This window comes from Megalobrama amblycephala, linkage group LG20, assembly GCF_018812025.1.
Source record: "Megalobrama amblycephala isolate DHTTF-2021 linkage group LG20, ASM1881202v1, whole genome shotgun sequence".
In the NCBI taxonomy this organism is placed as follows: Eukaryota; Metazoa; Chordata; class Actinopteri; order Cypriniformes; family Xenocyprididae; genus Megalobrama; species Megalobrama amblycephala.
In genome coordinates, this window is record NC_063063.1 from 9,411,450 (window position 1) to 9,428,968 (window position 17,519).

General features: G+C 35.9%; 1 protein-coding gene across 2 annotated transcripts in view; it reads left to right on the forward strand.

Moving 5' to 3' along the window:
* The window catches only part of raraa (retinoic acid receptor, alpha a), a 230,999-nt gene that overhangs the window by 74,144 nt on the left and 139,336 nt on the right, over positions 1-17,519 (forward strand). The window contains exon 2 of one of the 2 annotated variants that reach the window (XM_048171116.1): positions 10,275-10,332. The exons of the other annotated variant lie outside the window; for it this stretch is intronic. The gene's annotated coding sequence lies outside the window, so the exon portion shown is untranslated. The remainder of the gene's footprint in view (positions 1-10,274; positions 10,333-17,519) is intronic. 2 annotated transcript variants of the gene reach the window in all.

The following is a 17,519-nucleotide window of genomic DNA, read 5'->3' on the forward strand; positions in this document are numbered from 1 at the left end:
TGTTTTATACATTGATTGTTGTACATATTACATGGCAGTTCAGAAATTAAATGTACCACTTGAGTGCCGCTTAAAGGTTGATGTTCTATAGCATTTAAAAATAACATACCACCTACACCTGAAACCCCACACTAAACCTAACCAATAATGTTAACAAAAGGAGCCATGAAGGTAAAAATTTTAGCTTTTTTGAGCTCTTTTTTGAGCTGTTATTTCAAGTACAATGCTGTACCAGGTAAACTACCGAAGCAAGTTTATGTCAGAAAAGCCAAATCAAAATGTATTAGTTTACAAATCATGTAAGTGGTTTTAGACCATAACATATTGTGCAAGGAACCACATGTAAAAATAAGTCTTTATTCAATCCAATAATCTGCCCCTGTAATCATAATTTGTGTCAAAAGAAATAAAATTTATTGACATTTTACTGCATTGAGTGTTCATTTCAGCTGGAAACTGCAGGAAATTGTATGTATAGGTACATTTTTGTAGAGGCATGTCTTTCCATGTCGCACAATTTTTATTCATTTAGAATTGTACATTTAAAAAATGTGAAAAAGTGACTTTTAAGAATTAGTTCTTTGAATTTTTAATTCTACTAACTAACTGCACACATATTGTGGGATATCACTGACAACAATTCAAATTCACTGTAAAACCGAATAAGTTGGCAAAACTCAAAAAAATTGAGGCAATCGGTTGCCTCAAAATTTTTGTTAAAGCTGCAGTCCGCAACTTTTTTTGTGTCAAAGATTTACAAAAATTATATAATGAGAATATACAACATGAATCAATTTTCCAAACTGTGTTTTTGTCTTATCCTGAATCATTATGGTACACTTATAATAAGTGTTTATATTCGGACTATTTCAGACTGGACTGGTAGGACCCGCCGCAGAGTATCACAGTAACTGCTTGACTCGCCATAGACATACATGGAGAAAAGTAGCTCCGGCTAGAATGTTCCTCCGCAAGACACGTGAAGTTCTGTTTATTAACTGCTAGAGGGCCAAAAATCACGGACAGCAGCTTTAAGAAATTCAAAATTTAAGAAAGCAGAACTGGCAGATTTTTATTTTGTACTTATAGTTTAATTGTTCTTAACTTGAAATGTTTGAGTACACATACATTTAACTTAAAATTATCATGTAACCTCAATGTAAACATTTTTATTAGTGTAAAATTAGCTAGCTATAACAAGCTAATTCAGAATAAGCTAACTTGCTCATTTGCTAACTTGTTAACTATAGCACTTGCTGAATGAGTACAGCAATATAAAGCATTTAACATATTTGCTGTCAAACCAAGTCGCATGCACCATTTGTCACCATGATGGTAACTCTCCAAAAACCCACATTAACAGAAACTCTTCTAAATTAGCATAACAAAACATTAAGGGCCCTATAATACACCCGGCGCAATGTGACGCAAGGCGCAGCGCAAGTGTGTTTGCTAGTTTGCGTCCGGCGCCGTTCGCGTTTTCCCGTTCAGCGCCACGTCCTTAAATTAGTAAATGCATTTGCGCCAGTTAGTGCGCCCATGGGCGTGCTGGTCTAAAAAAGAGGTGTGTTCAGGCGCATTGCCGGCGCATTGCTATTTTAAGGAGCTGAAAATAGACTGCGCCATAGACCAACTCAAACCTGGTCTAAAGTCTAAAGTCAATGGCGCAATATTTTTTTGTTAGAGCGCGTTGGTAGAAACTGCACCTCTGGGCGCGTCCACAGTGCGCGTTGACTTTGCTTATTACACACAGGGATGCGCATCACACAAACATGCCAAATATTAAAAACAAAAGGATTACAGTGTAAAAGAATATTATTGTGTACATAAATATAAAAATGTAATGATGAATAGTCATTGCGTGTATTAGAATTAGGCTACCTATTTTCAATTCAGCCTATTACTACTTATAATGATGAACGAAATTGGCTAATTAATTGAACAATCGTGCCAATACACACACACACATATATATTAACTGACTCATCGCGTGTACGCCATGTAAATAGCAATCCACCATGGCGCGAGCGCATCTCGCTCTTAAAGGGAATGGGAGATGATTGCACACTCTGATTGGTTTATTGAACGTTACGCCCATTACTTAAGAGAATAGGGACAACCCATTTCAAAAATGCGCCCCGGCGCACGGACCGTTTTTCCGTCGTTAAAATAGCAAAAGTGGATTTGGACACGCCCTGAGTGCACCTGCGCCGTGCGCTTTACACTTTGCGTTTAGATCGTTAAAATAGGGCCCTAAATGAAATAAATTCATAAAACTCAAATCAATGAAACTTCAGATTACTTAAAATAGATCAGTTCTGTGAACTTGAAAGGAGAAGAAAGTGTTAGATACTCATAAAAGTTCATTTGACTGAACTAATTTGTTTAATTTAAGTTTATCCTACTCAAACCAATTAACCCTTAAGTGCATGACTGTTTCGCCTGTTTCGGATCAATATCTAACATGGAAGGATCTCTACCTGTCGCGATAATATAAAACTCCTCTGATATTAGAGTAACAATTACAGAAGAATAAAATAAATCATATTTTGTTACCTTTTAGGAGCTTGAAAGGGCTCGGTTTGAGCAGATATTTTATGCCATCATCACTGTCCTCGTCAGAGCTCATTTCCCAGTAAATTCAGCAAATAATATTTTTATGTTTGAGGTCATGAATATGAGCCCATTCGCGATCTCAAATGTATTCTCAAAACTATATAATTTTCAACATCTTCAAAATCAATATTTCGATCGCTAACAGCTTCACCAGATCCATCCAGTGACAGTTACAGTCATATTTGATTTGCGTTCAGTACTTGCTCTGCAGTAAATCGCTGAGCCATTTCATGTTTTTCTTATTATTTCGTTTTCTGTCTGAATGAGTCGTCACTTCAGCATTGTGTATCAGACATTGCCACCTTGTGGAATAAAGGTGAATTGCACTTATTCTGTCATCTAAGATTCAATTATTGTTGTGCAGAAAAAATATACGTACACTCATACACACCTTTGGGTCGTTAGCGACCCTATACAATTTTTACAAAAAATGAATACAAAAACAGGCATTCTTTTATAATTTTATGATTTTTTTCTTGTTATATTCTTTATAAAAAAATTGATTGAGGAATACCAAGAAGGTTGATGTCTAACTTTAAAAAATGAACGAGGTGGAGGGTAGTGAATGACGTCCCGGGTCACTTAAAGGTCCCGTTCTTCGTGGTTTTTTGAAGCTTTGATTGTGTTTATAGTGTGCAATATAACATGTGTTCATGTTTCGCGTGTAAAAAAACACAGTATTTTTCACATAATTTACTTATCTGTATACCGCTGTTTCCACTGTCATAAAAACGGGCTGATGACTTCCTTGTTCTATGAAGTCCCTCCTTCAGAAATACGTAACGAGTTCTGATTGTGCCAGCGGTTCCTGTGTTGTGATTCGACAACAGCTTAGCGCTCCTTGCCCGGAAAGGTCACGCCTCTTACCATAACGGGGAGATGCATGCGCTCAATGTTATCGTAAACATGTCTTTAATTTTACCTTATCAATTTGAGCCGGAATCAGACCCGGAGAACATAGATGAAGAGGATCGAGTAGAACCTGTGCAAACACGTCTTTTACAGGATGTGTCACAATGGTAAGCTGTTTATTTACAGTAGGTAACGTTACATAGGCCTAAACATAGAACAATGATTCGCGTGGCTGCAGCTAAACCAGCATGTGGTTAAACAGTAAACAACAGATATAATCAACAAATAATTTAAACTGATCATAACAAACACCAACAATCGATGGTGTCCGGTTGAATTACTACACTTTTTAAAAGTTTTGGTCGGATAAGTTTCAATTGCCATCTAGTTAACAAAGCTAAACAGCGTTGCCCTTTGTGTGATACGTTACAGAAACTGTTAAACGCACCAACGTAAATAATAAAATGCACTTACCGGTTGTGGTCCACAAACAACGCCTTCTCCAGACAAAGAGGGAACTGCTCCATCTTTCAAAAATAATCTTTGTGCGAATCCGGCATTAAACTGACTGAGATTGAGGAAGCTGTCCTCAGTAAAATGTGCTGCACATAGTTTAACATGTGGATTATAATTTTCGGGAACCGAGTTAAACATAAATTGTAACCACTGATCTCTAAGTACAGCGTCCCTGGGAAGGCCAAACAAAGGTGATTGGACTGCGGGATGAAAATAACAGCGTTTCGACGACATGGCGACAAACACACTTTACAAACGCAACTCTTGCTCTTCTCCGTGGGAGCGCAACAAGACCACGCCCCCTTTTTTTGTGTATTCCTGTGGGCGGAGGTTAGTCAAAAAACTGTTTTAGTGACGTCATTAAAGAAGGAAGTAGAGGGATGTAGTCCAAACAGGCCGTTCGTTGTAGGCTATTTCTGTTAAATAAAATATCTCGCTTGGCATTGAACTTTGAGCTTTAAAATTTTACAGATTTTATTTATACTCTAACAACAACATTACACACTAACTAAAGTTTGAAACATGGGATCACGAAGAATGGGACCTTTAAGACCCAAGGTATGCATTTAAGGGTTAATTATTTTGAGCGTTAGGGTTTACAGTGTATAATGCCTTCAAAAACTGATCAAAAACTGTGCGTTTCCCAAAAGCATCATTAGCCAACTATGGTCGCAAGTTATTAGCATATAGTTCAACGAGTCAGTGTTTCCCAAAACCATAGAAACATTCACAAACAGCATTGCAGTGTTGCATGGTTGGATCTACAGCTCTCAACTTGTGGTTAGAAGCATAGTTTCTTGTCTTGAGTCATGACTAGCTAGTTGATTTCTTCAACAATGCATCATACTATGGTAGTTAAGCAGCATGTTATGTTGTTGTACGGGAAATGCACCCCAGATGAAGGCTTCCTATAGACAGGATGTTATTTCTATTCCTCCCTCTCTTCTCTGTTCAGAGCTTCTTATGTATTTATCTCATCGTGGAGTTTGATGTATGTTTGTAGAGTAGTTACGTGGCTATGTTTTTATGCGTGTGTGTGTGTGTGTGTGTGTGTGTGTGTGTGTGTGTGTGCATGCGTGCGCATGTGTGTTCGTGCATTTTTGTGATTTATGAGGACTCAAATTTGTATAATGACATGGGTATTACATTCACAAGGACATTTCATGAGTCCTCATATTTTAAATAGCTTTAAAAACATACTAAACAATGTTTTATTAAAAATGTAAAAATGCAGAATGTTTTCTGTGATGGGTAGGTTCAGGGGTAGGGGTAGTGTAGGGGGATAGACTATACAGTTTGTACAGTATAAAAACCATTACGCCTATGGAATGTCCTCACTTTAATAGCAAAACAAACCTGTGTTTGTGTTTGTGTGTGTGTGTGCACGTGCATGTGTGTGTGATTAGATTTAGAGTGGATTGATGGCTGTGTACAGTATCAGACTAATGGAAAGCTTTTTACAGAGCTCATATACGGCCGAATCGGTAATGACTTCCAAAGCGAAGCCCTGCATTAACACACACACACACACACACACAGAGAGAGAGAGAGAGAGAGAAAGAGAGAGAGAAGGCATGAGATGTAAAAGAAACAAAAAAAAAACAGAGGTAAAAGAGGAATTCTGAGAGTCCAGATGAGATGAAATTGTTGCATGAAACAGAACCAGATGAGGATCTCTGATAATAATCATTTTTGCACATCAACGTAATCAAAATAGACATTTTTACTTTATTACATGGTTTTTGGTCTCATTGTAAATCATTTATTAGTGAACGTTAATCAAAATATGTTGGCTTTCAAAATTTTTCATCAAAATTCTTGGTTTGACAGTAAGGATGGCCTGCTGGCCTGAGGCCAGTGTGAACTGTTTCAGACCAGTGCTGTGTTGCCTGCCTTTCAAATGTAAATGTTTGGATTCTACATTGGTATTGCAAATTCTGCTTATTTGTCACAAAGGAAATCTTATCTATTTGGCTAGCAGAGATGAGGTTTTGCATAAATGGCAAAATCTGAGTGCAGTGTCCCAACGGCTGTGTGAGTGTATCATATTAACTAATAAAATCAATGCGAACGACCAAACGACACAATAAGATTAGATCTATTACAGTAAAAAGTGTGTAGTTTATAAGTGCTGGTTGATGAATACAGAGAAAACATAATAATAGTACACATAATACAACTATTTTAATGAAAATGTGTGCCCTTAATATTTTTATTTTGTAGTAACCCATTTTATAAATGCAATAAAGCACTCACAGAGAAGGGGAAATGGACAGTGTGATGATACAATGACATTGTGTAGTCGGTTAATGAGTGTATGAGTGTAATCTGGGACTTTTTTTTTTCACTTTCAACTTCTGCAAACTACTGTGGTTGTCACTCTAACACTTCAGACGAGCACATAAGACCTAATGACCCTGTATTGAAATGAAACTAATGAAATTTTTATACGTTGCTTGCAAAAAAAAAAAAAAAAATAAAAAAATGCTATATCATCAGAATACGCAAATATTGGGTAATGGCTGTCCTTAGAGAAACACGTGCATTACAGGAAAAATATCTGAAATGCAGAAATCGCCATGCGAAACAATTGAGATATTAAAGAGATCTTATTTGTTATTCTTTCTTTAAACCGGTTCACAGTGGTGATGGATGGATTGATGGCGCTGACAGAGGAGTGTCAGGACAGAGAAGAGAAAGAACAGGCAGTAAACTAAAGAAATGTGTTTGTAAAGGTCTTTCCCTCTGGAGAGATGCCAGCAGTGCAGCCAGCTCACTGAATCTAAACCCCATGCTCTCACTGACTGGCATTGACACACACAGACACACACACATAATGATTTTTATATATATTTTATATATTTTGTCCCCATAGCGTTGCCCCCCCCCCACACACACACACACGTGTTTGAGCACATGTTTAACTCCTGCTGTCCACCCACACATAAAACCAGCAGCAAGTAAACACACACAGTGTATAATTGACTGTGAGCTGATGTATTATTCTGACCTACATTACTATGTGTGTGTGTGTGTGTGTGTGTGTGTGTGTGTGTGTGGATTTGATGGACTTGGCTTGTGCTGAATGCTGTATAACGCTTCAGCACACAGTCAATTCACTCATTGTTTATCTCACAAATGCGCTTCTGTTTGTCTCTCTCACACACCTGTAGGACTGAAGATCATTTAATTGGGCAATTTTTGTACAGTTTCTACTTTTCCCATTGAAATGCCAAACATATTTTGTTTTAGCAAATAAGCCAAGTACTAAATAGGTCTATTTAGCCAGTAAGCTACAAGAGGTTTCGTTGCAGTGATATTTACCACAGCCAGATGTGTTATTAGATACATTGCAAAGAGGAGTAAAACCCCTTTAAACATATTAAAATCACTATAACATTCAGCCTCAAGAAGCTTACTGCTTGTAGAAAATTGATGCGTGTGTATAGTAAATTTTATGCAACTTGCCCTGCACCGTTCGAGCATAAAAGATACCTTGAATCATGTTGTAACTTGTTGAATAGGTGTGCAATTAGTCTCTATGCAATGGAACATCAGAGCTGATTAAAATGAGCCAAAATTGAAAGCAGCATTGCATGCGTCTTCTGGAGAGACTGATTTGAATACAATCCCAGAATGCATTGCTGCCGATGAACGTGCACTTGTAGTGTACGTCAAATCTTAAAATAAAGTGTAACCTTATATTTTTAAAAACCTGTACTTGCAGATAATATAATATTAATTAAATAAAAGGTCGCTTAAGTGTACTTAAAAAGACTTTCATGCCTTTGTTTCCTAACATATTTACTATAAATACACTTTGTAATAATGTCAAATTAAAGGTTTTACATTTTAAATTGTTTTAATATTTTTTTGTCATGCTTTAAAGAAACGGTAATTTTAAATGTACTTTAAATTTCTTTAATTTTATTATAATCAGAACTTTACTATATCAATTGATATTACCTTTAAAGTTAATATATTTTAAATGTCATAAATTGCTATGTCGTCATTACAAATGTGTAATTACCAAAATAACTAAATACATGACATGACAACTTTCAATACAAATGACATTATATTTAGCATATAGTAGTTTACCATAAATGCTTGTCAGTTCAACAGTACTCATATTTCAAAGACAATATAAGTAATTATGAATTTACATTTAAATGTGTACTGAAGTCCCACTTAAGCAGGTCAAAAAACACTCTTAAGTTCAACTAATTGCATTTAATACAAATTTAAACCATAATACATTTTCATTTAATTGTAAAATGTTTAATAATTGTAATTTAAAATTATAAAATCATATAAAAAAAACATATTTCATTCAATACCTAAAGATTAAAATAGATCAATGAAGTTAAAACTAAATTTTTGTATTTGAATTTTTATGAGTAACATAGCTTATAAACAATGAAAAACTTGGTAATTTGTACATTTTACTTAAAGCCTTGATATATAATGCATTGTATGTTCTTATGAAGAAAGTATAATGCATTAAAACACATGACAAACAACCAATTTCAGATGTAACAAGGAATCCTCAAATTTTATATTGCAATTTAACTTATTTATGAAAAAATATGATGCATTATAACATACATAATAAATATCTTCATAATGCCGTATACATAAAGTGTTACCAAAATGTCTACTGAAATCATTTGTGAAATATCTCTTCTATTCTAAGCTGTATTGTGTGTGAAGCTATAAAGCCTTTCAAATCAGTAACATATTAGATTCCATTTCAGTTAGGATGCTGCCACAGAAGGCAGTGAGGCAGCTCACTAGGTTTTGTAACAGAGTCTGTCTTTGCCTATGAGAAGAAATCAGCTCAGACAAAGCAACATGCTAGACTCACGCACACACTCAGACACAATGGACATTAGTCTCTCAGCTTGTGTCAGACTAGAGGGGATGGATGAATGAATGCTTCAAGGGAGGAGGGATGAAAAATGGACCTTGTCCTGTTTTTCTTTTCCCCCAGCCCCCTTCCTCACTCTTTTCCCCCTACCTCTTCCTTTCCTAACTGCCTTGCTTTTGTCTTCTTCTCCAAACATTTCTCTCTCATACATCCGCAAACACATTTTAACTCCCAAAATCTAGTGAGTTGTCTTGCTGTCTGCTGTCTTCATAGGCACGCTTGCTAACTGAAATTAAATCTCACTGATTTTAAATGCTGTGCACATAGGCAGAAACCTCATGTAAGTAGAAATAGTCGACTCGACTTAGAAGTGACTTCAGTCAAAGTCCCTGTCAACGAAAGTCCGTTCACTCGGCGGCCATATTTGCAACACCTCCGGGCAGCTATTTCAGGCATCCAAGACCAAGTCCTATCTATTTGAATGGGGGAATCCTTAAATCTCAAAAACTGCTTGGCAAACTCACAATTAAATAACATATTTCAAATCATGAACTGTCCCATAAATGTTGTTTCTTATGCTCAAATAGTGTTAAAAACGTATTTTTCAGGTTAGACGAGTCAATGCGCATGTGCAGTCCTAAGCGTGAGTCTCAGGTTTCTGTGGGAATCAGGAGCCTCTAATGGCAGCTGCAGTGATGCAATTACTTTATTAATCAGCGATTGGCTCTTTTACTTAGAAGGCGGGACATATTCCGCCATATTGCGCGTTGCAGTTTGTCCCATTCATAACTAATAGGGTTGAACCGTCTTTCTATATCTACAGTCTTTGCTTCAGTAGAGATTTGGCACTAGCATGTTGCTAAGCTAACGCTAATAAGCATAAAAACACATTTGGGTATAACTTTAGTTAGTAATTAGATTGAACCGTTTTCAATCTATTTTAATCAAATTATTCCTGTATTGAATAAAACTTAATGAACATTTCTTCTGTGTGTCCGCCATTGCTAAATGAGTAAGTCACAGTGTATTATGGCGTGGAAGGATACATGTGAGGTTGTTATTGAATTTGCCTATCTTTTTATTTTTGATTTTTGAACATTACATACATTTTGAAAAACTGGAATAATTTGATGTGAAGTATTTGAGCTCATATTGAGATTTCTGAGTTTTGATTGCAAACATTGGTATCTTGACAAATCTGTGCACAGTTTGAAACATTGTTGAGATATGTTTTGAAAATCGAGGATACACATGAGATTATACTGGGTTCTTTTTTCAGTAGAAACGCAGGAGACACAGAATACTCAAGCAAAAGTCTCCATTTAATCTTGTCTGAAAGAACAATTGAGAAAATAAAAAGATATAATTTGTTGTATTTCTTTCCAAAAGGAAACTAATGCTTTCTCTTTTTCTTCCCTAGTAACAAACATGTGAATCTGTAAGGACTGACTCATTACAAGACAAACTCAATGAACCCGGTATGAATACAATCTTACTCGCATGCAGAAAATACTATTTAACATTATACTTGTAGACCTACATGTAATGTGCTGCTTCTAAAACCTGGAAAAGAGTTTGCACTTGTGTGTAGCATTTGTGATCCTGCGGTTCTATCCTCCCAAAAGCAATGGATTTTGGTTAGATGCCTACAATTAAATTCTCAATTTAACACAAGCTCAAGATATGTTCATATTTTATGCTACAACATAAAACACTTCAGTAATACCCCACTCATTTTATACGGCTTTTATGTGTCTTGAAAAAGGCGGTTGCTAACAAATTGCTAAATAGGATTACAGAAGTTGTCAGGGACATTAAATATTATCACGCCAAACAGGAAAACACATCTACTCACTAGTATGCTTTCACAACCTCATTGTGTTTATAATCACGCTCTTGCAAACTATTATAACTTAAACTTTCAGGGAAAATGTTATTAAATAAAAACTCAAAGAGTTGTTGGAAGCTTGGTGGTGACATTGAAGTCATGCAACCATTTATAGCCTATGTTTAAATCATAAACTTTTGTTGGTCGCAGAGCTTATTTTCTGCAATAATCCAAAAGCCAATTGAAAATACTATTGGCTTTATGTTGATGGGAACCAGGGTAATGTTAACTTCCGTAATGGTAATTGGCCTATAAAATCATGTCATCCCTGCAGTGCTCTATTATTTCATCCAACTAGTGCAGTACAATACTTGGCAATCTTGTTTCAGTATTGTACATTTACATTTGTTCAAATCCCCAACCCTACTAATAGTACACTGTAAAAAATATCCCAGTAAAATTTACGGTAAAAAACCGGCAGCTGTGGTTGCCAGAACTTTACCATAAAAAATACAGTAGCAACGTAAAAAAAAAACTGTTACATTTACGGTAAAATAACGTATTTCATTAACTTATATAATGTTAATTTACCAACCTAATGAAGTACTAATATCTGTTTTGTACCTTTATAATACACTGACAGTCACCAAACACAGTGGTGATAAGAGTCACATGATGAATCAAAGTTCATCACAAGCAGATTTTCCACAAGCTGAGAAGGACAACACTAACATATAGAAGGTTCACACAGTGTCATTCACACACACACTAAACACCATCATGGTAACATGCATGAAATTTTAAAAATGCAATAAACATTAATTTAACAACATTAGATGTAACATAAAACCCTAATGTACATAACTGATTAGAAAAAAATGAGAAAAACTAAGAAGAAACAGAGTTATTTCAACGAAAATATATCAAATGTGAAGTGTCACGCAGGGAATTGTGGGAATGTCAATTTACGTTTTTTCACTGTAAATTTTACAATGAATTGTTATTTTTCACTTCCAAAAACTGTGAATTTAACGGTATTTTACTGTAAAATTACATTAAATGTACCGTTAGATCTATTACAGTTATTCACCGTATATAGTACGGAAACTTTCTGTAAACCAATTGACAGTTTTTCACTTCAGCATTTTTACAGTCTTTTACTGTTAAAATCACGGTCATTTTTTACAGTGTAGTGATGCTTGCTTCAGAAAGCACCACTATAAAATCTAGAATAATACATTATTCACCCACCTGAGTTAACACCTTTGGCAGCAATTAAAGAAGTGATGTCTTAACATTGTAATACTCAGTTGGAGTGAAGTGTAGGCCACTCCAGGACAAGCTTTTTGGTTTTTAGCCACTTTAGAGTTGCTATTGTTGTATGTTTCGAGTCATTTTCATTTTCCTGAAGAAAAAACATCACAGTTGGCAAGAGTGCTGCGATTCTGTCTCTAGCCTGTGACAAAGATACGCATTCCCCTAAGCATCAGACTTCATATGGTCTTTTGTACAGCCAGATTTATTAAGTGTACTGTCATCACAGTTTCTTCCTCCTCATGACAATGCTTGTGTTTTAGAGATTACCAGTTAATTCCCAAAGGATAAAATCAAGTCTTCATTTTTTCCAACTAGATGTCCTGTTTCAAAAGTAGGTTGCAATTTTTTTTTTTTTTTAAACACGAAACATTCCTTGTTGAATACAATAAACTTCTTGATGAATATCATATTGAACTCGGAAAATATAGAAGTAAAATGACTTCCATTGTGAAAGAAGTACACTTTAGAATGCTTTTAAAAAGTGTACTTATTACTGAAAATTATACTTTAAAAGAATATACTTAAGTGCTAACTGAATGTAATATCTTTGGACACTTACTTAAATGTGTTATCATTTAAATTTATATTTAATACAATTAGCTGAATATAAGAGTGCCTTTTTGACCCACTTAAAGGGTTAGTTCACCCAAAAATGAAAATAATGTCATTTATTACTCTCCCTCATGCCGTTGTAAGACCTTCGTTAATCTTCAGAACACAAATTAAGATATTTTTGTTGAAATCCGATGGCTCAGTGAGGCCTTCATAACCAGCAATGACATTTCCTCTCTCAAAATCCATTAATGTACTAAAAGCATATTTAAATCAGTTCATGTGAGTACAGTGGTTCAATATTAATATTATAAAGCGACGAGAATATTTTTGGTGAACCAAAAATTAATATTAATGAATGATATGTGATCATATACTGTAGCGCAGCCAAAGGATGACAGAAAAAAAAATTGTTAATTGTCTTAAATATTTTTACCGCATTAATTTTGCAATTCATTTTTTTCAGTTTAACGCATTTATATATATAACGCATATATATATATATATTAGGCGTATACAAGATTTGAAGTACAAACCCGATTCCAAAAAAGTTGGGACACTGTACAAATTGTGAATAAAAAAGGAATGCAATAATTTACAAATCTCATAAACTTATATTTTATTCACAATAGAATATAGATAACATATCAAATGTTGAAAGTGAGACATTTTGAAATGTCATGCCAAATATTGGCTCATTTTGGATTTCATGAGAGCTACACATTCCAAAAAAGTTGGGACAGGTAGCAATAAGAGGCCGGAAAAGTTAAATGTACATATAAGGAACAGCTGGAGGACCAATTTGCAACTTATTAGGTCAATTGTCAACATGACTGGGTATAAAAAGAGCCTCTCAGAGAGGCAGTGTCACTCAGAAATCAAGATGGGCAGAGGATCACCAATTCCCCCAATGCTGCGGCAAAAAATAGTGGAGCAATATCAGAAAGGATTTTTAAGTTATCATCATCTACAGTGCATAATATCATCCAAAGATTCAGAGAATCTGGAACAATCTGTGTGCGTAAGGATCAAGGCCGGAAAACCATACTGGATGCCCGTGATCTTCGGGCCCTTAGACGGCACTGCATCACAAACAGGAATGCTACTGTAATGGAAATCACAACATGGGCTCAGGAATACTTCCAGAAAACATTGTCGGTGAATACAATCCACCGTGCCATTCGCTGTTGCCGGCTAAAACTCTATAGGTCAAAAAATAAGCCATATCTAAACATGATCCAGAAGCGCAGGCATTTTCTCTGGGCCAAGGCTGATTTAAAATGGACTGTGGCAAAGTGGAAAACTGTTCTGTGGTCAGACGAATCAAAATTTTAAGTTCTTTTTGGAAAACTAGGGATGCCATGTCATCCGGACTAAAGAGGACAAGGACAACCCAAGTTGTTATCAGCGCTCAGTTCAGAAGCCTGCATCTCTGATGGTATGGGGTTGCATGAGTGCGTGTGGCATGGGCAGCTTACACATCTGGAAAGGCACCATCAATGCTGAAAGGTATATCCAAGTTCTAGAACAACATATGCTCCCATCCAGACATTGTCTCTTTCAGGGAAGACCTTGCATTTTCCAACATGACAATGCCAGACCACATATTGCATCAATTACAACATCATGGCTGAGTAGAAGAAGGATCCGGATACTGAAATGGCCAGCCTGCAGTCCAGATCTTTCACCCATAGAAAACATTTGGCGCATCATAAAGAGGAAGATGCGACAAAGAAGACCTAAGACAGTTGAGCAACTAGAAGCCTGTATTAGACAAGAATGGGACAACATTCCTATTCCTAAACTTGAGCAACTTGTCTCCTCAGGTCCCCAGACGTTTGCAGACGAAGGGCGAGGGGATGCCACACAGTGGTAAACATGGCCTTGTCCCAACTTTTTTGAGATGTGTTGATGCCATGAAATTTAAAATCAACTTATTTTTCCCTTAAAATGATACATTTTCTCAGTTTAAACATTTGATATGTCATCTATGTTGTATTCTGAATAAAATATTGAAATTTGAAACTTCCACATCATTGCATTCTGTTTTTATTCACAATTTGTACAGTGTCCCAACTTTTTTTGGAATCGGGTTTGTACGCTGCATGGGCATATTCAATACAATTAAACTAACTTTTTTCCCCCACAAGGTTTAGCTTTTAAAAACTCTAGCTTCCTAACTTTTTGCCCTTGTCACTGAATTTAGGATAAGGGATCTCTAAAGATATGTGATGGGGATGGTGTACATTCATGTTAACACAACTCTTTTGATATTTTACAAACATTCTAGGCCAAATCCTTAGCACAGCCCTGGTCACACATGTCGTTTTATAGCACTCATTTTTATTATGGAAAGTTTTAAACCTACTGTAAGCATTGAGCCATGCAGACGAGCCCTTAGTGAATACTCATATGTGCCTCTGCTGTGCTGTAACAGAATATCTTACTACTACACTCATAATATTTCTGCAGTATGTATACTGTTTTGTAGCTCTCCTGTATGCATACAATTCCCAAATGACCTGCTGTAATACATATGGCAAAATGTGCAGTAGACCTATAGGGAAACGTCTGTTAATTGTCCAATCAGGCAAACTTATTGAAAATTTTACGATATATCAGTTTATTTCTATTTCTTTATACACCCTTAACATTGTGCAATTGTGAATCACACAGTTTCAGAATTGCTTAATTTTGTTATATGATCCAGTATTGTGAGTGTTGTGTGTCTCACTCAAATACAGTTGACCCATGCTGGGAGCTTTAGTACGCAATACTGTGTGTATTTCCCAATGGATAAGCCGTGCTGTTTGATTACCCATGATACCGCGTGTGTGTAGTAGAGTCACGCTGTGTGTATTGTTTGATAAGCCATAATCATAAATCCTAAAAGCTAATCACTCGCCCACTCTGCACCCAATCAAAACACAGCCACATTACCCAGCGCTGGGCGCTATTGAGCTATCCATCATGAGTAATATCAGCGCCCTGAGTGTGTGATATTGAAAGAGCAAAGGATGATGTTTCCAGTTGGGTTTTCTATGGGTGTGTGGGTCTTAGTTTTGTTTGTAATGTGAGGTTGTGTATGTGCTCACCCAAAAATGCAAATTCTGTCATAATTTACTCACCTTCGCCTTGTTCCAACCTCTTTCTTTTTAATGTTAAATACTAAAGTTGATATTCTTAAGAATGTCCAAGTTGCTCTTTTCCATACAGTAAAAGTATACAGTGACCAGGGGCTTTCAAACTCGAAGACAAAAGACAAAATATAAAATTGTAAGGAAAAAAAAAAAAAAAAATATATATATATATATATATATATATATATATGGAAAAGGTACTGGAATTTTTTTTGCCAGGACATTGTCTGTAAGTTTACAGACAAACGTCGGCTACACTTTATTTTGAGGTGTTGTTGTTACAGTGCAATTACACAAATAAGTAGGCTACTGAATAATATTAAATATGCATGTGCACTTGTACTATAGGGTTAAAGTTGCTTGTAATTATGCATAATTTACTGTTATTACTATATTAAGTACATGTAATGTGTTACCATTTTCTTTAACCCTAAAACACAACACAATGCAATGCATAATTCAAAATACAGGTAAAACACAGAAAAAAAAAACAGAGTACATTGTTATGTTTACAGAGTGTAGGGGTCTTTGAGGGTGTCTGATCCATAAATAGAGAAATCTTTCTGTTCAATCATTCATCTCTCTGATGAACACAATCAGAGATATATTAATAAATATCCTGATGCATCTGAGCTTTATAATGGCAGTGAGAGATACCAATGAGTATGAGCTGAAGAAAGTGTCTCCATCCACATCCATCTATCATAAACATACTCCACACGGCTCCAGGTGATTTATAAAGTCCTTCTGAAGCGAAGCAAAGCATTTGTGTAAAAAAAAAAAAAAAAAAAAAAAAATCCATATTTAACAAGTTATGAAGTGAAATATCTGGCTTCTGCCAGACCGCCTTCAGTATTAAACTTATGAAGAAAGTGTAAAACTCTTGCAGTTCAAAAGGATATGCTACGTCCTACGCCTTTCCTATTCAACTTACGGAAAAAGATTAACTGACGTGATGCCAGTTTACATTTTCTTTGTACGTTGAATACAGAATGCGGTCTAGCAGAAGCTAGATATTTTCAACATAACTTGTTAAATATGGATTTTTTTTTACATGAATGCATTGCTTTGCTCCAGAAGGACTTTATTAACCACCACCACCACCACCACCCCTCCTCCTCCTCGGACCCGTGTGAAGTATGTTTATGATGGATGGATGCGGATGGAAGCACTTTCTCCAGCTCATACTCGGTATTTCTCACTGCCATTATAAAGCTCGGATGCGTCAGGATATTTATTAATATATCTACGATTGTGTTCATCAGAAAGAAGAAAGTCATATACACCTAGGATGGCTTGAGGGTGAGTAAAGCTTGCGGTAATTTTCATTTGAAAATAAAAACTAATCCTTTAAAGGCAGGGTAGGTAAGAAATTTTGTTCCAAATTTGTTTAAACTTTCTATATATATACATGCATAATTAAAATGTAAGAACTCTGATAAAAAGAGTATAAAAATCGAGTGACTCTAGACCGTTTAATCTGTATTAAACACAGCTCATTATTTCCATCCGGGACGAAACATAGGATTGGCTTAGGCGGCTGTCACTCTCTCGCAACCATGGCAACCACCCTTTTGCCACACATGACCTGCCCACTTGCGCGCACACGTTTGATTTGGGGAATCCAAGAGGCATGGATCCTAGGAATACCAAAACAATGGCAGAGAAACAGCAAGCTAAATTCACAGTACCGGCCTATGCAGTTAGTGAAGGCAAACCAGGCAAAAAAAGGAAGACAGTAACAGTACAAGAAAAGGCAATGAACAAAAAGTCTTTGGATAAACAAAGAAATAAAACGCGAGTTAATATCGGCGTGGCTTTCCAGCGA